The sequence below is a fragment of the Neophocaena asiaeorientalis genome, unplaced genomic scaffold, assembly GCF_003031525.2.
Source record: "Neophocaena asiaeorientalis asiaeorientalis breed wild unplaced genomic scaffold, Neophocaena_asiaeorientalis_V1.1 scaffold99, whole genome shotgun sequence".
NCBI lineage: Eukaryota > Metazoa > Chordata > Mammalia > Artiodactyla > Phocoenidae > Neophocaena > Neophocaena asiaeorientalis.
The window spans coordinates 1,314,376-1,340,349 of NW_020173022.1; positions in this window are offsets into that span (position 1 = coordinate 1,314,376).

Below are 25,974 nucleotides of genomic sequence, written 5' to 3' on the forward strand. Positions count from 1 at the left end.
ACAGCTCCCCATGGGTCTCTGGGCATCCCCCAGGGGCTCAGTGGACAGAAGTGCACTGAACTCTCTGGGTTTTTCATTGATCTACAGAAGGTGCTCAGAAAATGTTAGTCCTCTTCCTCTGGGGCCACGTTTCAGGCCTGGCACCTGCAGAATTTGTCTGTGTGATTTTGAAATGACCGTCCCATGTAAGGTGGCAAGAGCAACATGCCCAAGGGTTTTTGTTAGGTGAATGTCAGTGGGACCAGGTGAGGCCTGCCCAGGGGGACCCTTCACAGCTTTTGTCAGAGTCTTGTGAGCCATCCTCACATGGCAAACCCTGTCCAGACGATACTAGGTTTTTATAGAATGCCCACCTTATGTCCAGCACTGTGGACAGGGACTGTGAATTACGTCTACAGAGGTGTTTAGAACATGGCCTCTGCCCTGAAGTGTTTGTAATATGGATAGGAAGAAGGTAATGCTGACAAATGATAGATTATAAGTGCTGAGCTCAGAAACAGACATGGTCTGTATTGCAGAGCATAAGAAGGGCTCTGCCATCCTGGCATGGAAATGCTATACCTCCATCAGTGCAACAAAAGATGATAGTTTCTCTATGGCAGCAGCATCTCCGGCTGAATTAAAGAGATTTAGAAAAACTGATAAGGACAAATAAAAACCCTTAATTTTTCTAGCATTCTTTTGTGCCAAGCACTGTACCAGGCACTGTTCCTCATTAATCTTTATTACAACCTGACAAGGATGAGTATTATATAAAAAGCCACAGTTTACAGGTGAAGAGACTGAGAGAGATAACCCAAGGTCACACAGGCAGGGTCAGGATGCACACCTAGGTCTTTTGGACAATAAAAGCCAATGTTCCTTTTTGGCTGTGCTACACTGCTTCTCACAGAATGCTCTAAGTATGGAACATTTTCCTTAATAACCTTCTGACATAACCTTGGAATAGGGACCCAGAGCCTTGGTAGAAAGAGTAAGTGGCAAACTACAGCATCGCAGAGTAGAGGGGAGAGTTAACAAGCCCTCTGCCAGTTTGCTGCTCTCTGTTGTCAAGTGAGGCAGCTCTTCCCACGTCTAAAACAACCGACAAACAAACACTGCCCCACCCTCCCTAGCCCAGGGTCACTACTATGTATCTGAGGGGGTGGAGGCTGCTTGGAGGGTGTTGTGACCTCTTAGCCAGTGAGGTCCCCAGAATGATGTGCTTCCTTCAAGGAAGGACTATTGCAGCCAGATGAGACAGGGGGTGAGCTGAAAAGGGAAGGGACTCAGAATTATAGGTCCTGGGTCCAAGTTCCATTGCTTCCCTTTCCTGCCTAGTCACTGAACCATCTAGGCTAGAACACTGGGTAATTGTACCATCTACTTCCCAGGGTTTTGAAAGATTGAAATAAAGTTCCAGAGCGTGAGAGCTTTGGAAAATGCTGCACACACGTCAGGTACTGTTTGCTGTGAAGCGCTGCTGTAGGTGATGGGTAGCTTATTTTTTAATGTGTGGTTTTAAAAATTCCCACTGAAAATAGACCCCAAATGACACCGTTGGCAGAGTATGAGAGAAAGAGCTGACTTGTCTGTAGAAGCCATGAAACTACACTCAGAAAGCCATTGGCTTCAAGGAGAGCTTCAGACTGAGTGGAGTAGCTGAGAGAATGGCCTCATTGGGTCCCGCAGGTGGAGGGAGGCCTCTGGTCAGAGACAGCAGTTGCTCAGAGCAGTGTGGGTGGCTCAGAGGGGTCTCAGGCGGCACTTGACCGCTGGTGCTGAAATCACCATCCCCAGCATGGGGCTGCTGATGACGTCCTCCCTGCACTTGACGGGCATCAGCTGGGCTATGTGGAAGCCCAAAGATTGAACCAACTGGGGTAGCAGAGAAGAGCAGTAAGAAAAGAAAGAAAGAAAGCCCCCCAGCAAAATGCTCTCCTATTATGGATTAGCAGACTCTTTCCCTGGACCCCTGGTTCTCCCTTTCACCATTCTAGAGCAAAATAATGGAATGATTGTGTAGCTGGGACAGACTCCTGGTCTGTCGATCTGGAAATGGGGTCTGCTTTCCAACCCAGCCCTGGGTAGATGGAGGGTGGGAAGGGAGCTCATGGACCATGCTGTTGGGATGATACTGTCCTTCCTTCATGGTGGACTTTCCACCTTGGAGCTCAGTTGCCCTGCCTTGGTTAGCCCTGGGGATCTGTAGTTGCATTAGTCTACCTGCTAATGTCAAGAGCATATTTTGTAAAGATGAGACTCTCTTGCCTTGATCTGTTTGGGAGGGAGGATTGGTGGCCCCACGATGAAAAGATATTTCAGGTTCAGAACTTAAAATCTAGTGATCAGAGGAGCTCCAGAGAATGCCAAGAGGGCTTGGATGGGTTTTGAGCATCCCTTCCAGCACTTAGCCAACCTGAAAACACTGCTCAGAGTCTGGCCTAGTCCAAGAAAGTCAGACTCTTTAATACAAGGGAATATAATCAGAACTCATACCACTACTCTTTCATCAGGGACCTATGGTAGCCACTGTCAATCAATTGTAACACTCTTTGAACTAGAGCCTAGTCTTCCCGGCATTAGAAGTCTTTTCAACAGAGAGCTGTATGAAAATTTACCAATTGTCAGGAGCTGTCACTTGAAATTTATTCATTCATTCATTCACGTGACAAATATTATTGAGCTTTTACTTTATGCCAAGCAATGTAATAGGCACCAGGATACAATGCTGGGAAAAATCAGAAAATATTCTTGCTCTTCAGAGTTTAAAGTTCAGTGGGAGAGCTAGATGTTACACAGTAATCATCCCAACAAATGCAAAATTGCAGTGGTGACCAGTGTGTCAAAGGAGAAATATCTAGTGCTCATAAGCAAAAGATGGCACCTGGCCAGAGAAGTCAGGGAAGAAGTGATAGCTGAGCTGAGACCTGAAGGATGGCTAGAGGTTAACCAGGCTGAGGGTAGGGCGTGGAAGAACACTTCAGGCAGAGGGAAGAGCTTGTGTGCAGCCTGCAATGTGAGGGAGCACAGTGAGTGTGAGGGTGAGGCTAGAGAGGCAGGTGGGGCCCGGGTCCTGTTGGGTTTCCTCAGCCAAGTTAGTGGGGTTTTGTTTATATTCTGAGAGCAATGAGAGGCAACCAAGGAGTTTTCTGCTGATACAATGTGTGCTTTGAAAAGATCACTCTGGATAGAATGAGTGTGGAAAATAGATTGGAGGAACTCATTGGGAACGAGGGTAGACCAATGTCCTGGGTCATGATGTTACTGGCATTTTGTATTGAGGGTTGTAGTAAAAAAAAAAAATTCTGGAAATCACTGCTCTGGAGGCTTCTAAGGAAACAGGTCTCTTCTGGGGTTCTGAGCCAATAAGAAAAAACTCAGTACTGAAAGGAGAGGGGCTTTAAGAAGATGCTTAAATAATTCACTCCAATCTTGGGGCCTTGGCCAGGATGGCATAGGGTTTTCTAGGATGGTTCCACATCTCTGGACCCAGGGGCAAAGAAGCATCTCGAGCACCTAAGTCAGCGGTAGGGCCAGGTTATAAATCCACTCCTCCCAAACCCCATGCATGATACTTGCTGAAAAGGAAGGAGACAAAAGAAAGCAAATTTGATTTTGAGGGCGCATGACTACCGCCAGGGGTGCATCCTTACAGAACATGTACATCTGTTAAGGCTTCATGGGTTGGCAATGACTACATCAGGTCTAAGGACTCCTTTTGTCTCCACAAAGTCCGTCTCCCAAGTCTTCTCAAACCAGTGAAGAGCTTTCCCATTTCTAAAGATTTCTAGGATTGAAAGCTCCCTAATCCTCCCTTTCCTACATTTTCTATGTTGGGTAAAGACTTTAACAGAAGCTTCCGTACTGCATCCTTGTACCTGTGGATCAAGCTCAGAATCAAGGGCTTCTGAGAACATCAGAGCTCAGACATTTGGGTTGTTGAGTATGTTGTAGGCACCCTGCATTTAGCAATCTGACATATGAGCCATGGAGAGCTGGTTCTCTTCGTTGCCACAGAAACCAAATTGAGCTGGATTTAGCATTAAATTACAGGGTACACACAGAGATGGAGTTAAACATTTGTCTACCACTGCTTGTTTCTTTTCTTTTCAAATTGAACCTTCCCAGCAAGTGGTAGCAACACCGGCGAAGTTAAATGGGGCCAGCAGAACATGTTGTGACAAAGGAGTGAGGGTTCTGGAATCTTTGTAAGTGGCAAGGACACAGATTTCCGCCAAAGGCAGGGTTACTGCCCAAGCATCTCCCTCCAAGGCTTTAGGTCCTGCCAATTCAGAAGGAATATCTCAGGGAGGATGGGAAAGAGAATTGGATAGAGTCTAGAGCTGTGGCTTCTGATACAGTTACCGCATGTGGATTTTGAGCACTTGAGATGTGGCTAGTTCAGATTGAGATGCGTTATAAATGTGAAACACATGTCAGATTTCAAAGGCTTAATATGATAAAAAGAATGTAAAATGTCTCATAAATTTTTAGTACTTACTACATGTTGAAATGATAATATTTTGGATCTCTTGGTTTAAATGCAATATATTACTAAATTATTTCCACCCGTATCTTTTTATAATTTTTAATGTTGCTTCTAGAAAATCACATATGTGGCTCACATTACGTTTCTACTGGACGGTGCTGCTTTAGTGACTGTCGTTTTAATGCTCAGTTGACTTGCCATCAACCCACTTGTTTAATCTTGAGATACTTCAGATTTTTTATCTGCAAATGGAGGTACTAACACCCTCTCTAGCTTCTTCACAGGTTTACTATGAAGGTGTAATCTGATGCTAGAGTGGATTCTGTAGTGCACTGTTCAGATTTCCTCTTTAGGTACTTATTTCACCAGCTGCCAGAGTATTGGCCGCTGCTGACTGTTAGGCGAGGCCCTCTTCGGGAATTGCTTGCAGCTGTTCTTTCAGATGGGTCTATAAAATGCAAGTGGTTCATCCAGTATCAAGCACAGGCAGGGCCAGAGATCACAAGGAAGCTACATGTGCAAATGGCTCAGACCTCCATATTACCACTACGATTGCCTCTCCTTCAGCTGACACCCATGCCTGTGGCTGCGGTGGAGCCTCCATTATCTACAGCTCATGGAGGAGAAGAACGTCATGTATGGGTTACAGATGGGTTGGCTTTACTTGTGGGTGAAGGCTGAAAGTGGACTGCTGTGAACCACAGTCCCACTTGCTAGTGGTCCCTAAAGAGAGATGAGAGAAAATCCTCTCAATAGGCAGAACTTGGAGAGGTAGTCCTGTAGAAAGAGAAGTAAACAAAAGTAATAATAGACATAGACTCATTAGAATAATGAACGGTTTGGCTCTTGGTCAGGAGCCTGGAAAGAAAAAGGCTGAAAGATTGAGGGCATGGGGGGCTGGGGAAGAGGCGTGTGAGTGGACATCTGGGAGTGGGCATAAAGAGTTAGGATCTATGCATAGCATGTTAATACCACCGGAGAGCAGCCATGGTGGGAGAGGCACTAAATAACTAAGTAGATGAAATGACTCAGCCAGTTGACATCAGCCAGCCTCTGTCTTCAGGCACCTCAGTATTTGAACAATGGACGGTGGTCCCATGGTGGCAGGGATCAAGGAAACCCACATGGTATACAATCTAAATAAACAACCACTATAGGACACTGTGACCCCAAAAGATAGAATATAGGGATCCAGGAACCAGAGGGTAAAGTATGAGTGGTCCTGCTTACTCTCCCTCCCAGTGACTCCCTTGTAGAATTTGTGCTCCCCAGCCCCACAGTTGTAGACTCTGTGGGTCTAAGGGTGCTGGTTCCCAGAGTGGGGATGCTTTCATCAGGATGTACGATAAGAGCCCATTATACTTTAAGCTGTCATTGCCATCTGGTCTCTTCTGGTTCCTTGTACCAAGAGGTCAGCAGGCAAGGAAAGAAGTCACCACTCTGGCAGGAGCCACTGACCCTGGTAATCAGGAGGAAGTAAGCTCTTGGTACTTCCCTGTCCACTATGAGGTAAATGGACAAGTGTAACAGTCATGGCAGAGAGAGGTGTGGTGACCAGGGGCTTGGTCTCTTCAGGGATGAGGGCCTGTGTCACCCTAGCGGGTAAATTACCTAGAACAGCAAAGGTGTTGGCCAAGGGTGAGAGGAATCCAGAACGGATAATAGAGGAGGGAGATGTGAGAATCAGTTGCAGCCTCAAGATCAGATGTGGTAATGGTGGTTTGTCCCACTAATCTTGCTCTGGTGGTTTCTCCTGGTGAATAGAGCAGCGAGAATAGCACAGAAGTTGCTCCCAGAAGGGGCACACTTCTATGGGAAGTGTGAAGTATGAAGTACGAAGCAAGTGATCTGGGTGGTCCAAAAGATGCACCGTATGGGATGCTGTGGTGTGCTGCCCAGAATTCCTATATGGGACCGAAGTGTTGGCTACCAATGACTCACATCAGAGTTCCTCTCTAAGATTCATCCTCATCTGAAGGTAGCCAAAGGTCACACCTCCTCCCCGAGGGAAGCCTACAACCAGCGACTGGTTGCTGTGGAATATGGACTGCTTCTTTGTCTTGATTCAGAATAACTTCGTAGGGAAGCCCAGTTCCTGAGCTTCCTATAGGATTCAACTTCTCCCTCTGCCTAATTTTGCTTCTCTTACTCCCTTAAAGGGAGAGCACCCCCAGTAAATTTCCTGCATGCAAATATCTGTCTCAGAGTGTGTTTCCAAGACCACCCGACATAGGAGTGATGCCCCCGGTCTCGGTATGGTACAAACCACACTTTATACGGCCCTGGGAGCTCTGGGTTCTAGTCAGAGCTCTTCATGGGTTGGGTTAGTGACTTAACCTGCCTGGCTGACCCAGGTTCTTTATGTGTAAAATGGTGACAGCAAGGAAGTAGTTTGGAGAGGTGGTCAAAAGTCCCTTTAAACTGTGACTTTCCATATGTGTGAAATGGTTAAGGAGAAGTAAGGGTTACATGGACATCTGGGAGGACCTTTGGAATACTTTTGCTTTACAGATGAGAAAGCTCAGAATCAGAGAGGTTAAGTGATCTTCCCATCCCATGGCTGCCTTGCTAGAAAGTAGCAGAATGGGAATTTGGACCCAGGCTTCAGTGTGACACCATGTCTGGAGTTTATCCCCTTCATCGTCTCTGGATCTCTGATGTCAGTGACTATGGCAGAGACGCAGGAGTGGGTAGGAAAGAGGATGTTCAAGGTTGCTTAGGGGCTCCTGACCAGCCAGCTGCCCCTACTGCACAGCTTTGCATTCTACTTGCCACTAAGAACCTTAACCTCCATTGCCAGGAGGTTATAGCCTTTGTCCTAGGGCAGTGCTTCTTAAACTCCAACGTGTAGACGAGTCGCATGGGCTCTTATGAAAGTTTAAATTCTAATTCAGCAGGTCTGAGGAAGGGCCTGAGGTTCTGCATTTCAAACATGCTTCTAGTTGTTGATACTGCTGGCCCATAGTCCACACTTTGAGTAGGAAGGTAGTCCCTTTGAGAGCAGTTCTCCAATTCTAGAGTGCATCAGAAACACCCGGGAACTTATTAAAATTACTCACCCTCATAGATTCAGATTTAGTAGGTATAGGGGTTAATAGGTGGGCAGCTCTAATTTTAACAAATGCTCTTGGTAATTGAGGTAACCACCAATGTTTGAGAATCCGTAGCTGTGACCTTCACAGTTACAATCAACATTTGTGTTCATGATTAAGCTGAATAGGCAGCATACGACTGCTGCATGAAGAAGAAAGAGGCACAGCCATAGCCTGGGCATCTCTGAGGACACAGCTACTGGAGATGCACTGAGTGTTCAACGTGGACTGGGCACAAATAAACACAGAAAGAACCCCTGGGACTTTAAGAATTGGCCTTAGAAGGTTATAGTTTGTATTAAAAACAATCAAGAAATTGAGATAAAATATCTCAATTTATTTATAAAATGTGGTTATTTATAAAATGTATTTTTTATCATTAAAAAATAAATAAAATGTATTTTCATAGTAGTTCTAAATGTTATAATAATTAAAGAGCTTTATCTCCATCTCAAGGTGATGGAGGTTGACGGGATACTTGCGGGCTGCACGTGAGGCCATTTTGTTACAACTCTGGCAAAACTGAGATTAAGATTGTAGACCCGGGCTGTGGGAGCAGAGGGTCCTGCTTGAGAATGCATTGTTTTGTTCTCGAGCTTCCTTCCAGAGTTTGTCCGGGATGCCTGTCAAGATGGCATCAACATTCTTCTAAATGTCTTTCTTAGACTATTTAGGGTATGAACACCCAAATGCATTCTTCAGTGGTGTTGTTTGGGCAAAACGGACCTACCTCCCCTCAACTGTCTCCAGATGGTTTACCTGCCAGCCAGCCTGCTTCTCCCAAAGACACCCTCTATCTCCCCCACTGCTCACTACCTGCTGTTTAGCTAATGGACGTTCTCTCTGCCTGACAAAGGATAAGGTTCTACTGCCTCAGTACAGGGTGGGCTGGGCATGGAGAGTGAGTAATGACATGTCCCCGAGAAATCCACCTCCCTGCCAAATGTACACGCCAACTTACACCTACGGAGAGTCTGGTTGCCTTTGTTTGAGCATCAGAAGAAAATCAGATTAACCCTGAAGGGGGGCGCTGTTGGCAAGACAAGCAGGACGGGCTGGCTATGGTCCTCCCACAGTGCCTTTCAGCACCAGGGGCTGGAGACCCCTCACACAGCTGACCTAGGACCTGCCTCGGAAAGCCTCCACCCCTCGGCTGGCTTCACAACCCCCGGTAATAGTGCAGGTCAGAATATTGTGGGAGAGGAAGAGTCCTTCAGGATATGGAGCCTGCAAAAAGAATGGGAGGCAAGAGGATAGATTAATGGCGTGGGAATTTGGCCAAGACAGCAGTGCTGGCACCACACTCTAGTGAGTGTCCCAGGTGCCCATGGACGAAGCTCCATGGATGGGCCCAAAGGCCTGGGTTTTGCTTATACCCACCTTTAAACATTTTTATTTTTTCATTTGTATTTTTTTCCAGCTTTATTGACATAATTGATATATGATATTGTGTAAATTTAAGGTAGATACATTTTCAGGTCTTACATTTAAGTCTTTAATCCATTTTGAGTTAATTTTCGTGAGTGGTGTATTATAGGGGTTCAGTTTCACTCTTTTGCATGTGGATATTCAGTTTTCCCAACACCATGTAATGACGTGACTACCCTTTCCCCACTGAGCATTCTTTTTTTTTTTTTTGCGGTACGTGGACCTCTCACTGTTGTGGCCTCTCCCGTTGCGGAGCACAGGCTCCGGATGCGCAGGCTCAGCGGCCATGGCTCACGGGCCCAGCCGCTCCGCGGCATGTGGGATCTTCCCGGACCGGGGCACGAACCCGTCCCACTGAGTATTCTTGACTTACGACCACCTTTTAAAGACATCTTCCCTCCTGGTATTCTCGGGTACTTCCCCCAAATGATTACCTCTTATACTTCAGTTTGGGCCCTTGTCACCTTCCTTGAAGATTTTTGTCCTTTATGTAACCTTTGCCATCAATAGGAGGTCTTATGAAATAAACTGCCTAATTAATTAAACAACTATTGACTGTGGACCTAATTTTTGCCACGTACCACACTGAGAACTAAGTGGGGAGCAAGATCAACCTGATGACCAAATAGAGTTTGTTGAATGAATGAATGAATGTAGTGATAATTGCTGACCTCCTCTGAGTGGGTGTGAGGTCTAAGTACCTTATTATCTCAGTTAATCCTTACAGTTTTCCTAGCAGGAAACACTTCTATTATGCCCAGTTTACAGATAAGTGAGATACACAGTGGTTGTGTGAGGCTGTAGAGCTTCCTTTGGTGGAAAATCGTGGTACTTGGCATTTTTCCATCTCTAGGCCGTGAAGCTGCAGTTTTGCTTCCAAGGTCCTTTACTGGGGGTGGGATAAGAACAAAGGTAAGTGGGGTTCACAACAGGATCTTTTTTCCTTTATTTCAAGAGATGAACGTTCAGAAAAATTGGGGGGAAACTTTGTTCAATGCAAAATCATTGTTTCTTATCTCATTGGTTTGAGTGATAGAAATAAAACCCTTAAAATAATAAGGACTGATGTGATTTTGGGGAGGCAGTGAATAGGAAAGAAGAGACTAAGAAAAGACCTGGAAAGCATGTGTTCTTTTCAGACAGTCTTGGGGGGATGGGACCCCCAGGAGACCAGTAGGTGGTAACAGTAAAAATTAAAAAAATTGAGAGATAACATTGTATAAGTTTTAAGTGTATAATGTGTTGACTCGATGTATTTATATATTGCAATATGATTTCTGCTGAAACATCTAAGAGGCCAGGAGAGTGGATTTGATTTTAGAGGCCCTTGAGAAATCAGTGTGGGGAGCTAGCTCCCAGATGGTTAACTGGCAGAAGCCCTCCTGGATGCAAAGACTTGGATATTGAATCTCCTTTCATAGGACTTGGGCTCTTATAGGGGAGACAGCATTCAAACACAAAGAGCTGCACTACAAAGTATAATGCAGAGGGGAGAGAGGCCTATAGCAAGCAGTAGTGAAGAAAATTCTGCTGCAAAATTTCTATTTCAGTCAAAGAGAAAGAAATCTGAACTGCATCAGTTCAATATAGCCTTTACTCGGGGTGAGAGAGGTCTGTGTTGGAATAAAATGGAGCCACTGTGAGACCTTGGGCAGCCTCTTTACCATTGGGATCCTCAGCTGAACTAGAAGTCTCTAAGGCTTCTTTCCATTCCGCATGGGAGAGGAGAAGCAAACAGTAAGGAAGGAGAAAGACCTGTGCTACAAGGACTCTGCCAGGGTTTTCTGGGAGAGGTCACTGGCTCACAGTCTGACATGGGGAATCGGTACCAATTTTACAGGTGGCCTGTTTTCCCTTCACTGTAGGGGATCTGACCCCTTCAGGCACAGAGCCGCTTGGAAATAACAGCACTGTGGTTTTCAAGAAACAGCATTATTGCAGGCAGAGAGACTTCAGAGCCAGCAGGTGGTGCTCTTTCTCCTGAAACAAATTGAAGTCTGCAGCTTGGCTTGTAGACAGCGCAGGGAGGGGCACGCTGAATAAGATCTCTGCAGTCCGCAGGCATCCAAGGGGCCAGGGCAAAATGGCTTGTCAGGACTGACCCCGCCCCCTGGGCTTAACTATCCCCTCACTTGGATGTGCCCTGAAGCACTGACCAAAGCGAATGTGCACAGTCCCCTCTCCTGACCTTAGCACTAGCTACTGCATTTGCAGGAGAATCTTCAGTGTCACAGATGACTGCGCATTTAGATCATGAGAGGGAAGAGTCACACCATTTCTGGGTGTGATAAGCTACTTATCACTTATCATGTGGGCAGGTGAGGGGTCAGGGTCATCCTGCCATGTTGGGTGAGACAATGTCCCATGTAGAACATTTAAAAACTCAGTGAAACCCTCCCCGCAAAATGAAACACTTAGGTATAATCTAAGGGAGGCAGGATTATGGGAATATCCTTTACCTGGAGGACCTGGGCTCTACCTGGGAAATGTTACAATTTTTCAGAGAAGAAAAATCTGAAATTGGGTCTCCTTGTCAAGACATATTAAGCAGAAGCAAGCAAACAAAAAAGACACACACAAAATAATCTCATAATAGTGTGAAAAGATCACTGGATGGGAATTCAGGAAGCTGGTAAGGACACTAACTAGCTGTGTGACTTTTGGCAAATTCTTTTCTCTGGTCCTCAGTCTCACTTTGATCATCAGTAGTAGTTAATTGCTAAGGTCTCTTCTAGCCCCACGTTTAATAGCATATATTTCCGTGTGTGTGTGTGTGTGTGTGTGTGTGTGTGTGTGTGTGTGTGTGTGTGAGAGAGAGAGAGAGAGAGAGAGAGAGAGAGAACGAGAGAGAGAGCTGGAGACAGAGACAGAGACAAAGAGAGAGGCAGGCTCTCAGGCAGGATAGGAGCATGCATTATTGCTGGGGACTGAGAAAACCCCTTCTTGTTGATTTCTGTTTTAATCTCTAAAGTCCATAGTGACCACACCCCGTGGAAAAAGCCATGCCACCTTCACCCATCTGGGAACTGAGGTCCTTCCTTCATAAGCATCGTAACCAACATACACGTGCTTATACTCTTCATTTAGTTCTAGAACAGCCATGGGCTTCCCATCGAAACCCACATCTTCTGGCTTCTGGGGGGCAACTTTAACATACCAAGTTCCTGTAGGGAGAGAGAGTGAGCTCTTCTTTGCTCCTGAGGTGTTGGAAACATTTGGTAGAGGTGAGGAGAGGGGAGACACGGCGGAGGACAGGTTGGGTAGGAGTGGGGAGTGCAACATTACACCCCTACTTAATAGGCTTAGCAGTTCATTAACCATCATCGGCCATCAAATATTGATTGATTACCTCCTGTGCATAGGCTAGGCTTTGGGGATGCAACTGGAGCCCCGCACAGTCTTTGCTTTCAAGGAGCTCACTGACTTGCTAAGAGGAAATAGAGTCTATGTTTCCCCTTCAGCTCAACACAAAAATACAGGCCCTAAGGGGCTCACAGAGGTGCCCCTCAAAGGGCTCCCCCTTCCCCTGTTTACGGTGTGCCTGGACACAGCCAGTAGTGAAAAGTATATTTTTCAGACTGAGGGACGCAAGCTTTGCATTTGCTTTGCCTCCGGTACCCAGATGGTCACCAGGCTCCACTGTTGAAGATTTTGTTTGGCGGAAACGTGCTCTGATTTCTCAACTCTAAGCTTTGGTGACCGGGTGGCTGAAATGAAGCAACTCTTCTGCACACTCAGCCATGTCAGGCTATGCATGCTCCAAGCCGCCAGGGGGCAGGTATCCCAGACAGAGGCAGGTCCTCAGGGGGCGTGCTGCAGAGTGTGGTGTGTGTGTGTGTGTGTGTGTGTGTGTGTGTGTGTGTGTGTGTGTGTGTGTGTGTGTGTGTGTGTGTGTGGCAGGGGGGCATGGCCCCAGGGGCTGCACAACACGCTGAGCACAGCTGGCCAAGGCCAAGCCTGAGTGGCCGGCTGCAGGGTGAGCTGCTGACTCATTGCTGCAGCCATGTTGCCTGGAGCAGCTCTGGGGGATTCTTTCTTATTTTAAAGGAAAATGTGATGTAACTTTAAAGACAGCAGAAGAGGACAACAGCTGATGGTCCAAAACCTGATTCTAAACAGCAGCTGGAACAAAGCTACTTCCATCAGAATTCTTGGGCAGAAATATTTTTATCAGCCCTGGGAGGATGTGGCCACTTTAAGGCAGCTATTCAATCAGTCAGTAGGTGTGTATCAAACATGTCTCGTGGGCTCAGCACCTGTTGTGTGCTTAGATAATAAGGAGGAAAACGGGTAAAGATGGCCCTTGCCCACTTGGGGATTTTTTTTTTTTTTTTTGCCGTACGCGGGCCTCTCACTGTTGTGGCCTCTCCCGTTGAGGAGCACAGGCTCCGGACGCACAGGCTCAGCGGCCATGGCTCACGGACCCAGCAGCTCCGCGGCATGTGGGATCTTCCCGGACCGGGACACGAACCCGTGTCCCCTGCATCGGCAGGTGGACGCTCAACCACTGCGCCACCAGGGAAGCCCCCACTTGGGGATTCTTATATGACTGACACTTAGAGAGCCTTCCTCTGTGCCAGGCACAGCATTCTAGACGCACTAATGTATGCAATCTCATGGCAACCCTGTAAAATAGCTGTATTATTTTACCTATTCTACTGTAAGTTGGGGAGCCAGAATTTGAACTTCCATCAGTTCAGATTCAGAGTTCTTGACCACCATGCCCTCCGTTATCTGGGAGGCAGAGCCTGCAGAAGCACGGGACTACTGGAGAATACTACAGGACGATCCATGGTGGAGTGATAAATTGTGTTAATATACAAGCGTTTATGATGAGTCCAGAGTAAATTCCTGTCAAACTACAGTCCTGGGCCAGCTGAAGTGTGCAGATATGTTTAAGCAAATATTGAGGCTGTGGAGGAACTTTTTTGAGAAGGCTGAGTGTCAAGATGAGAAATTGTCAGGTCAGGAAGTGGGAGCTGTCAGTTATGTAAGAGGAGTAGCATCAGGTGACGTGTGGGTTTCAGGCTATGATGTTCCAGAATGGCCTTGGTTGCTAGGGAAAACACAGAAAGATAACTAAGCATATTTTTGCCCTGTGGGAATTTAGTCCATGTGGATTGACATGACCAATTAACCAATTTAGGAGATATTAGCAAAATAGGAGGGGAGAGGAATAATAAGAGGGAACGAGGACCCACAACTGTCCCATTCAGTCCTCAGTGGGTCTACCTTTGCCGTAAGGAGGAGTCTGTGGGCCATTTTGTCAGGTGATATTGACAAAGACTCAAAAGCTCTTTTATTTTCATTAAGAGGTGCTGGCCATGCATTTGTGGTGGGGCTGATCAGAAGGACTTGAGTCCTTCTGGTTTCCAAGTTGGTAGATCCTCTTGGACAGCTGTCAGAGCAACTTCTCATATGAAACTCATAAAACACCTTTGTCTCTCAGCTGGTAGATAGATGCTTCCAAAGCAAAAATGTGCCAGCTCTCTGACCCAATTCCCAATGTTCCACATACGTTTTAGGCGCTCATTTGGACCCTATGGATTTAGATTCCAGTATCTCTTTTGTCCCTTCCTTAGTATTTAGCTACGTAGAGATTGGTCCAGTCTACCCATTGCTACTCCTGTTTTGTTCATAGTTATTAACTGTTTGTGATCCATGTCATAACATTTCTATGGCTGGCTGAGATATAATAGGGGTTTTAGGAGCTTGAAAATTGTGAGGAAGACAAGAGACGAATAAGATCAGGTGAAGATGTCTGTCTTGGACACAATTCCTTTGGTGGAGTGCTAGAAAAGTAACAGATGAGTCCAGGAAAACTTCTGGGGTGGAGTCAAATAGCGTTCCTGTGACCATAGAGAAAGCAGTGTGAACTACAAACAAGTAGAAAGAAACATATTTCCTTATACTTGAAAGAAATAGTTTTGACCCTGTCCCATGGGAATAGATAATTAAAGGGGAGGGACAGGATGTGTACAGGTAAGGAGGAAGGGATCAGAATTAATCTGAACTGAGGTGAGTATAAACAGAAATGACCAATGACTATGGAAACCATCCTAAGATAAAGGGAATGCTGGGGGGGTTTCATTATAACTCTCAAGTAATATTTTTTGTATTCGAAGTTCTCAATTCAGAGAAATAACGTTGTTTTTAACTTCTAAATACCTGGTTGTTCCTGTCTAGTGCTGAAAGAGACCACGTGAGGCAGGACACTGCAGGGGAATAAAGCAGAAGCCAAGGGCCCAGTGCCCTGCTATCCCAAACTGAAACCACTGTCTCTCGGCATCACATTCTCTCCGTGTGGGTAGGTTAGGTGGGCAGCTTTCTCTTTGGGGCTCTCCTTGGCCTATTTCCTGGTGCAGCTGGTCACAGATGAGATCCACATTCCTTGATAGCTACCACATTCCTTGGTTCTGGGAATGGGCTAGAAATAGATATACTTACAAAATTGTTACTCTCTCCAAAGCTGGATTGTGTCTCCTTTATCTCTTCATCCTTAGCATGTAAAACAGTGCCTGACACATCATAATAAGTCCGTAAATGATTATTGAGCTCTTTTAAACAATCTGTGCTTTGCGGTTGGCCATGTGGAAGATACAAGATTTAAGAAAATGGTGCCCCATCTCCTTTGCCTCTGAATTATTTCTCAGATGATAAAATGTTGGCAGAATCTTGACGATCCTCAAGAAGCCCAAGGAATAGGGCTGCAAACTACAAAGGATGATAAGTTATCCCAGACATAGAAGGAAAAAGCCCTTCAAGAGAACTTGTTGAGGTTTTGGTTTCTGCAAGGACTGAGCGGTATAAAGAGATGAGTTGTCCAAACGCTTGCAGGAAATGTTTTCGCAAAGGATGAGGTATATGTCAGGTGGATGAGGACAGTGTGTGCAGAACAGGTGTGGCCCATCTGGGGAGCTCTGGGAGTGGGGGTGGAGAGGTGGGTGTGGTGTAGCTGGAGCACAGGGGAAAGGTTGAAAGAAGAGGCTGCAAGGGTTTTAACAGTGGGGTAGTAACGACTGCATTTTTACTTTAGAAAGATAACCTGGCAGTAGTGTAGCAGGAGAGGGAGAAGGAAGGAGGGAGGCAGCAACACCAGCCAGGAATCCACGGCAATAACCTAAGTGAGCTGTGGTAAGCACCCGAGAAAGGAAAGTGTCAGTAAGCATGAAGATGAGTCAGACTGGGCAGTAATGAGGAGTTACACGTGACTGAGCTTATAAATTCAACAGGGAGAAGGAGGAGTATAGGAAGGTGAACATCCAGGGGTTTGAGGTCCTGCTGCAACTGATGAAGTTTTTGAAGTGTTTTTATCTTAAAACTCATGCAAATTTGCATAAAGATGTACTGGTATTTGCATTGCTATGAAAATAATATTTAAAAGCTCTTAAAAGACATAACCTTCCTTTCCAAAACTTCAGAGGAAACTGACACTTTGGAAAAATTCACCATGGTTATGTGTGGTTTCTGACGCTCCCAGCGTTTCCTTTGAGAAGGGTGAGCATCCTCTGTGATCCAGCTGCATCCCTCCTTCCACCCTTCCCTTGGCCAACTGGTCTACTCACCTTCAGTCTCTCCCAGCCTCATCATGAATATTCTGATTCTCTGGTTTTGCAAATGATTAAGGTTTCCTCCCCGTCTCAGGCCCATCTTCAAGGCTCAATTCAGATGCTCCCTCCTCCATATGGGTTCCACAACCCTGTCTCACCTCCCTGCATTTTCCTCCCCTAAGATTTTGTAGACTTGTTTGCTACACTGCTTTTTCTTTGGTAATTTAACCATAGATGAAACCATAAATTAAAAAATTTTTTTTTCGTAAATAAAAATTGCTAAAAAAAATTATGGTGGTTATTACTATTATGGTATTCAAAGTTGTATGCTTTGTTTTCCCAAGCTGATTGCAAGCCCTATGAGGTTAGGGACCATGTCATTGATATTTTATCTTTTTTTTTTTAACATCTTTATTGGAGTATAATTGCTTTACAATGGTGTGTTAGTTTCTGCTTTACAACAAAGTGAATCAGCTATACATATATATATATCTCCATATCTCTTCCCTCTTGCGTCTCCCTCCCTCCCACCCTCCCTATCCCACCCCTCTAGGTGGTCACAAAGCACCCAGCTGATCTCCCTGTGCTATGCGGCTTCTTCCCACTAGCTATCTATTTTACATCTGGTAGTGGTATATATGTCCATGCCACTCTCTCACTTTGTCCCAGCTTACCCTTCCCCCTCCCCGTGTCCTCAAGTCCATTCTCTAGTAGGTCTGCTTCCATGTATATGTGTTAGCATCAATCAGCTCAGTAACTACTTTTTGAATAGATGCGGTCATTCTGTATATAAACCAAACATATATTAAAGTAGACATTAAACTTATTGTCTATTTGCATTAAATGAAAGCTTTTACTTCTTCAGCAAAACACATTTAAATATCAGAAAGCCAATAGCTTTCCCCCTCCCCTTTATGTCCTTTCTACTTTCCTTTCGTTTAATGGGACAAGTAAAAGGCATGACTAGGGTCATCTCAGGTGAATGTGATTTTGATGTTTTCAAAGTGCAAGCACTTTTTCAGTCCAGCCTGCCTGAACCAGTTCATAGCTGTTTAGTCAGACGTTTCTCTGCTTGCAAAATCAAAAGGTGGAAAAGCTAAGAGGTGTGATGGGAAATTACTTTCTAAAGACATAAATACAGACACGTGTCTTTTCCTGAAGCCCTCATCCCTCCCCTGCTCCCTCACTCACTAGGTCAGGGGTCCCCACCGGGTCACACTTTATTGCTAATGCTTGTTTGTGCCTGAGAATGAAGCTCCCCCAGGGAATGTCTGGGGGACATTCTACACAGCACATTATCATATTCTTAATTAGGTAAAATCTCATCAAAGAGTGTATTGGGTCCATTTCTTGAGAGAACACAGGAAAAGAGAACTGAAAAATGTTCCTAAGGAGGGATCATGATGCTTTTTCATCCACTAAATCTCTGAGTCTGATAAACATGGAATGAAAAAATGGAGAGGGAAAAAAGTGCAGAGAATTTCTGGTGAGGCTGTTGATACAAGTAGAAAGACTGAATGAGGGAAGTCACATCAAAAATCCAGAAGGTAAACATGGAATAAATGGTTGGGGTTGGGCTTTGGAGGAATGAAAACCTGGTCTATCAGTTAAGTAGCTTTAGAGTCAGAGAATAAGTGGTGCCTTTCAGAGTTTACTTCATCTTTTACTTCATCTTGGAACCATTCAAGTTCTATCAGGACACTGGTTATCTACTGGATCTCTAAATCCTGTGAACTTAACTCTGAATTAGTTTCCTATTGCTCCTGTAACAATTTAACACACACTTAGAAGCTTAAAACAATGCAAATGCATTATCTTACAGTTCTATAGGTTAGGAGTCTGACAGATACCTCACTGGGCTAAAACCAAGGTCTTAATTTCTTTCTGGAGGCTCTAGAAGAGAATTTGTTTCCTTGCCTTTGCCAGCTTCTAAAGGCCACCCGTGGCTCATTGCCCCCGACTTCCAACTTCAAAGTGAACAATGTTCAGCTCTCTGAAGCTGCTTCCACCATCGCATTTCTTCCTCTGATCTTCTTATTCTGCCTCCTTCTTCCACTTTCAAGGACTCTTGTGGTTACTGTGGCCCCCCCCCCCATAGTCCAGGATGATCTTATTCTAAGGTGAATTAAAAGATTCCACCAGCAACCTTTATATCCCTTTGCCACGTGACTTAACACAGTCACAGGTTCTGGGGATTAGGATATGGGCATCATGGGGGGTGGGTGGGTATCATTCTGCCTACCACAATCCCTCTTGCCATTACCCAAATCCAAGTCACCATTACTCTTACCTGGATTACTGCAAAAGAATGGATTTTGGAGTCAAACTGCCTGCATTCAAATTCTGACTCTGTCATTTACTAGCCGTGTGATGGATGTTAGGAAGACTCTCTCAGCCTCAGTCTCTTATCTGTAAACCGGGGACACTAATAGTACCTACCCCATAAGATTGTTGTAAGGATTAAACACATACTTGACATGTAGCAAACACAGTGTTAGCTGTTATTATCATCAGCTGGTCTCACTGCCCCTACTCTCAACCTTATTTACTTATATCCTCCATACTGAAGTCATCTTTCTTAAACACAAGCTGAGGGTGTTCTTCTTTACCATGCCATGACTGTCATTCACGTTACGGTCTTTGCTGTCTAGCCTCTCTCCACAGTTGAGTCATAGTAGATGATTTGAAGTCCCATGAATGCAACAGTTATTTCATGTCTCTGTGCCTTTGCACACGGTGCTCCTTTTGCCTGGACTTCCGTCTTTCACTTGACTATGTGTCCAACTTCACCCATCCTTCAGAGCCAATTCTCTGACATCTTGGGCAGAGCTGATCACCCATTCAACTCTTCTGTACCAGGTGCATGTCCCTGAGTACACCACCCAGCCTGGCTGCTTTTCAGAGGCAGGGACCACACTTCACCTGTGCTTGGAACCTGGCACATACCAGATACTCAAGAGAAGAGTGTTGAAAGCCTGTGAGATGGGAATTTATTATTTTTAAAAATTTATTACTGTGTTTTCCATCATGCATTTCTTTACATGTTTCCCCTCCCATGCTGTCTGAGACATCTATTTACTTCAGGGAGTATTAGGGTTTTCATAACAGGAATGCAAGAAAAAAAATATTAAATATTCAGCTTTTGACACCCAGAGTAAAAATTGTTTTGAAGAATCTTTTAATTTTTTTCTTTTTAGTTAAAAAATTTTTTTTTCAATAGATTTTGAAAACCGGGCTTTACAAATGAGAAAGGTTGTAAAAATTTAGCTCTTTTAGCACATTAAAAGCCAGTTTGGTTGGATCAGGTCTTAGAGATTCTTCCATAAAGGTAGAGAGGACATGTTCTCTGCAGTTAACCTGAGCATGAAGTGTTGTGACCCTGAGAAGAAGAAGGATGAGTTGTAAAGGAGACAAAATGGAAATCTCCATTTGAATCCTGATGAATTTTTGGAAGAAAGGAAGGTATGGATGTGGTGAAAATCTTGTGTCTTGATTGCAAAGGTAGAAGCAAGAGGCATTTTCATTTTCCCAGTTTCCTTTTGGGACTTGGAAGAAATCACCTTCAAGGATGTTCCCTATGTCATATGGAACAGTTATATTAAATGATGAAGTATGGTAAGGCAGTGGAAAACCTTGATTCTAGCTTCCCAACATCTTCATCTGCTCCCAGGTAGAGCAAGAAGAATCCAGAAATTGCATCGCTCCCTGCCCTGTTGACTAATGTGGAAAGCAGTTGATAGTGCTGTGGGCTAGTGACCCTATTGTGAAAGCTATATTGTAGACCCCTGGAGTAAGGATACAATGGCTATCAGACCCCAGAGGGTCATTCAGTGCGTGTGAGCTGATCTTGGGCCGGTCAGCAAGGAGGTTTCACTAGGCTCAAACCAAATCAAGAGAAGGCACACTATGAATCTGACCAGCTGCTGCCTTTGGTCTTGGGCGTTGGCAGGAAGAGCACTGACCAGCTGGGCAAGAACCACCATTGCTGCAGGAGACCCAGAAGGATGTGAAGAGAGGCACCAGGAGAGATCTGAGGTCTCTCCACCCACCATTATAATCTCTGCCATATATAGAGACACTATATCTGTATATATGAAAAAATTGGAAGGGGGAGAGCTCAGAATTACAGCATATATGTACAGAAAACTTTTACAAAGGGAAGGAGACTTGTTTAAAACAAAATGATTGATAAATCAGTAACTAGGAAGTTAAAATTTCTTCTTTTTTTGTTGACTCTTGCTGGACTAGGGGTGAGGTCAGTGTAGGATCAGCTGCACGTGAGGTTTGATACTGAGTCACTGAATTCCTTATTGTATAAATCCAGGGTATCTCATAACCTTTGTCTTTAGTCCCTGAAGATAAGAAAGGCTTGACTCTGTGAGCACACCTGTCTCAAAGTGTCATGCTTAGCAAATTTTCTTCTGAATCTCACTCCTAATGGAACTAACAGCTTATCTGGGCCACATATATCCCTCCTTGTTGCTTTTGCTACTGGCATTTTATTTTTTCCTTTGCTACATAGAGGAAAAGTTCATGTCAAAATTAACTTGGGACTCCAAAAATTTTAAAGGCATCCTTAAGACTGTTCCCGATTTGCAGATGGGTTATAATTCAAAATATCATTTGAAAGTTGGTTGTTTGGAACTCAGAACGGACTATTTTCACCTAGCTATAGTGTACTTATTGGTGGTTAGATTCCTAGACATATATAACTCAAAATGCAACTGAAATACAGAATATTTGAAATAAATAGTTACAGTCGTAGTGGTACCATGCCAAGGATTAAAGAAAACAGAAAACAGAAAGAAATGAAATCAAACCATGTTCGTTTTGAAGGCTAGTGTTTTAGGGAAAACACATTTAATTAAAAAGTGAGAAGAGGTATCGGAAGATTCTGAAGAGGGTCTCTCAGCAATTTTCAGGGCTTTACTGGCTCTTTGAAAATATGATTTACATTTGAAAGTCTCCAAATTTCCTTTCTCTTGTTACTGCTGCCACAGGCATGACTCATGCATATTGGCTATGATCATAGATTTTTCATTATTTGGGGATAGGTAGGGAAGGGAGATTGGGGAGAATTTCTCTTATGTGCCAGGCCCTGACCGAGGTACTTGAGATACATCAGGGGACAAAACAAAGTTTCTGCCTTTGAGAAATTTTCTTTTTTATGGGGGTATTCAGACAACAAACAAATGAAGGGCAGATATATAATATAGAGTAATATAATAAAAATTATATATATAATAAAATATCTAGTAGTAATAAGTGCTTTGAAGAAAAAAATTGGGGTAAGAAATTAGATTTTAGAAACAGTGGTCAAGGAAAATCTCTTTAAGGGAGCCGATAACTGACAAAATTCCTCAAAGAATTACGGGGGCCATCAATGTAGATACGTGGGGGGAAGGACATTCTAGACAGAGGGAACGTCAAGTGCAAAGGCCCTTAAGTAGGGATGTCCTTGGGCATGTTCAAGGAACAGCAGAAGTCAAGTGTGAGTGGAGTGGGGTTAGCAAGGGAAACAGTGTAGAACATGAGGTCAGGGAGGTAGAAGGATCATGGAAAGGACTTTGGGTCTTACTCTAAGTGTGATTTTTCTGTGTGTGAAATTCTAAGTTTTCCTAAGAGAACTGAGAAAGAATTGGGCACAAGAGAAGGAGAGCCAGAGTGGTATGCATTTGTTATTTTGTGGTAGAAATCACTTACTCTTAAAGGTAAAAAGAAAAAAGATAACAGAGGAGGAAAGCATTTTTGTCATATCCCTGAGTAAGTAGATAATAAAGGGGTAGTAGGATAATTAGTGAAGATAATGGGGTTAGATAATTTCCAGCGCTGGCCACCAGATGCTGTGTGTAGCCAAGCACAGCTTCGTTGCTGTCAGAGCAAACCTAGGGTAACAGAGCAAGCACAGATTTACTTAGGTTGAGAAAGTCTATGCTTCTGTGCAAAATTTTGTTACTTGCTGAAATCGTGAAAAGTAATGACGCTGAGACAGAAGATAGTGATAACTGTGAGTTATTTACATATTTCTTTGTTGTTTCAGGGACACTGCTGGTTCCTCCATGGCTCCCATATCTTATTTTCAATGAAGAGAGAACTAAGACCCCCATATGGTCTGGATAAGACTACTCCATTCCCCAATAACCATATTATTAATGGGAGAAGTGAAAAGGGGGCCCAGAACTGTGTGCTCCTGGCATGACTCCACTCCTTCCCCAGCACACACAGCCTCACCACAACTACCCAACTACCAGGCCTGACTTTATTTGGCCCTTGATCCCATTTGATGTGAGTTGCTACAAGAATTCAAGACTTCCAGGTCCTCCCTCAGCTTTAGACTCTAATCCCCTTAAGCGTCTCTGCAGGGTGTGGCAACCACACTCCAGGCAGCTCCCTCCCTGTCCACCTAAACTGCTTTATTGGTCTCCAATAGCACTTAACGACATCCACCACGTGTATAATGCATATATGCTAATGTAGGCTCCACACAGGCAAGGGTGTTTGTCCGTTTCGTTCACTTCTGTATATTCTGGGCGTAGGACAGTGACAAAACTGTGCTTAATCACTATTTGTTCCGTGGTTAAACACTGTTCACTGGAAAGAACAAGACCTGATTTGAGAAGGCACAGATGTGAGGAATGGGATACAGGATATTCAAGAGCTTCAGCAGGTAAGGAGACCAACTATTTCTTTCTGCCCTGCCAACGCTTGCCTTGGATCCCAAAGACCCCGTGGAGCTCTTATCAAAAGAATGATTTAAATGACAAGTTCCACATGGGCCTAAGTGTTCTGCAGTACTTGGCATTTGCCTACAGGCTTTTCGCCAGTTGAGGTTTGCTACCATGATGGGGTTACCAAGGGCGATTGTACAACCTAATTTTGGGAGTGCCTTAGCATGTTGCTCTTCTCTCCACTCAAATAAAGAGGGCTTTAGAGTACGGGGTTTTGTATCATCTCTTTCACACCCTAATAATTAGTAGGAGTCCCCCCCCCACCACCCCGATCACATGAAAGGTCGTTCAGTTTATACAGCTTGTGTAAAGTCCATATGGCTGCTGCCCTCCCACCCTTTGGCTGGGAAAATGTGGTGGCAGCTACCTCCAAGGCTGCAGGGAAATTACCAGCTACGGGAATAGAGAGCCTGCCCATGAGACTTTTAAGATATTTCTTCCCTCTTAAGTTTAGCTGGTTTTTGGACTGTGAGCACCTTGGGGGCAGGGCTGGGTCTTGTCCATCTTTGTACCCGCAAACCAAGTTGAATTCCAATCCTCCCTCCCCTCCGCCCTTCCCAGGAGGTATGGTTGGTCTGCACTGAGTGGCTGATATTGGCCTGGTGGTAACTTTTAGTTTTAATGGGGAGTGTCCAATTTTGGCAGCAGGCTGTGCCTTACATAGCCCCCTGCCTGTGAGCAACTTCCTCTCGCCCCTTGATTTGCTCCGTTCTCTTTGTGTCTCATGTAATGCACTGCGCTTGAGGAATGTTAAGTCAGAACAGTTGGGCGTATCTCTATAGAATATTTTTTATTTCATGTTTATTGAGAACTGGTAGGAAGAGTACTGCTTAAAAGGGCATGTCTATTTTATTTCAGCATCTACAGCTTACAGAAGGAGGCTAGATCACAGTTAAATGGAGACTCCCTCTTTTCCTTTTCTCATCTAAACAGGCTTTTTCATGTTACTTTCTCTTTTTTATGAACAGACAGACCTGCAAGTGACATGGATGAGTAGTGGTGACAGAATCGACTCCTTATGTGCTGAGGGTAACAATGCCTGTACTGTCACCTTGTGATGATTTAAACACTGCTCCCCAGTTTGGGACCTCATCCTTTCTCCCTCATGCAACCCGACTATTTTTTTTTTGTGTGTGTGTGTGATACGCGGGCCTCTCACTGTTGTGGCCTCTCACTGTTGTGGCCTCTCCCGTCGCAGAGCACAGGCTCCGGACGCGCAGGCTCAGCGGCCATGGCTCACGGGCCCAGCCGCTATGAGGCATGTGGGATCTTCCCGGACCGGGGCACGAACCCGTGTCCCCTCCATCGGCAGGCGGACTCTCAACCACTGCGCCACCAGGGAAGCCCCAACCTGACTATTTTGCTACTCATTACCATTTCTGTAAAGGGATAATCCCAGGGAGGGAGGTGGAAAGCAAATAAGTCCATTTTGCTGCAACTTCGTTGTTCCAAAATGCATGTAATAAAAGGGAGGGGGAAGTTGAAATAATGGCTGGGATAACAATTTGAGATTATTTATGGCACAGCACTTCCCATTAAATTAGGCTAAATAATTCATTTTCTATTAGCCTGGAGAACCTTGTGCGTGTATCTATGAGAAAAAGATTCTACTGAAGTAGGACAGAGATGTTACTCTTACTGCAAAGATGATCATGGTCTCACACATGTGTCTCCTATTTTTTAATATCATAGCCTCCAAAGTGGGGTAAACATCCATTCTGCATGATAATCAATAGTGATACAGGGGTAAAATATTAGAATTTATATTTCTTTTTTTTTTTTTTTTTTTGCGGGACGCGGGCCTCTCACTGTTGTGGCCTCTCCCGCTGCGGAGCACAGGCTCCGGACGCGCAGGCTCAGCAGCCATGGCTCACGGGCCCAGCCGCTCCGCGGCATGTGGGATCTTCCCGGACCGGGGCACGAACCCGTGTCCCCTACATCGGCAGGCGGACTCTCAACCACTGCGCCACCAGGGAAGCCCCTAGAATTTATATTTCTACTTATATTTTTATCTAAAATAAGAAATTGAGCTGTAATAATATGTACTATATGGATTGACAGTGATTTATGTATACAATTTATAAATGAATATAGATGTATTTTGGAGGCACATATTTGCAATTTTTTACTCATACTGATGGATGATCAAAAAATTTTCGAGACGATGTAAATGATGACTAGGAGCAAATTCCTTTAGCATATTGGGAGTCTCTCTGAATTGTATAGCATTCAGAACAAGAAAGATATATTCGGGCTTCCCTGGTGGCGCAGTGGTTGAGAGTCCGCCTGCCGATGCAGGGGACGCGGGTTCATGCCCCGGTCCGGGAAGATCCCACATGCCGCGGAGCGGCTGGGCCCGTGAGCCATGGCCGCTGAGTCTGTGCGTCCGGAGCCTGTGCTCCACAGCGGGAGAGGCCACAACAGTGAGAAGCCCGCGTACCACAAAAAAAAAAAAAAAAGATATATTCATTTAGGTAATTATTCCACCACCAACATTTAAAATCACAGCTCAGGGCTTCTAGTCTCAGAAATATTACTGCTTATTACCTTGAAGCTCATGTCAAGACAAGGTGTCAAGACAGAAATTTTAACATGTCATGAAAGGGGTAAATAAAACTGCATTAAGTTGTGATTTGAATATGGGGAGTGACAGAAGAGTTCCTGAGAAACTCTGGGGAAAGTGTAGCAGAATGGTCTATGAGGGA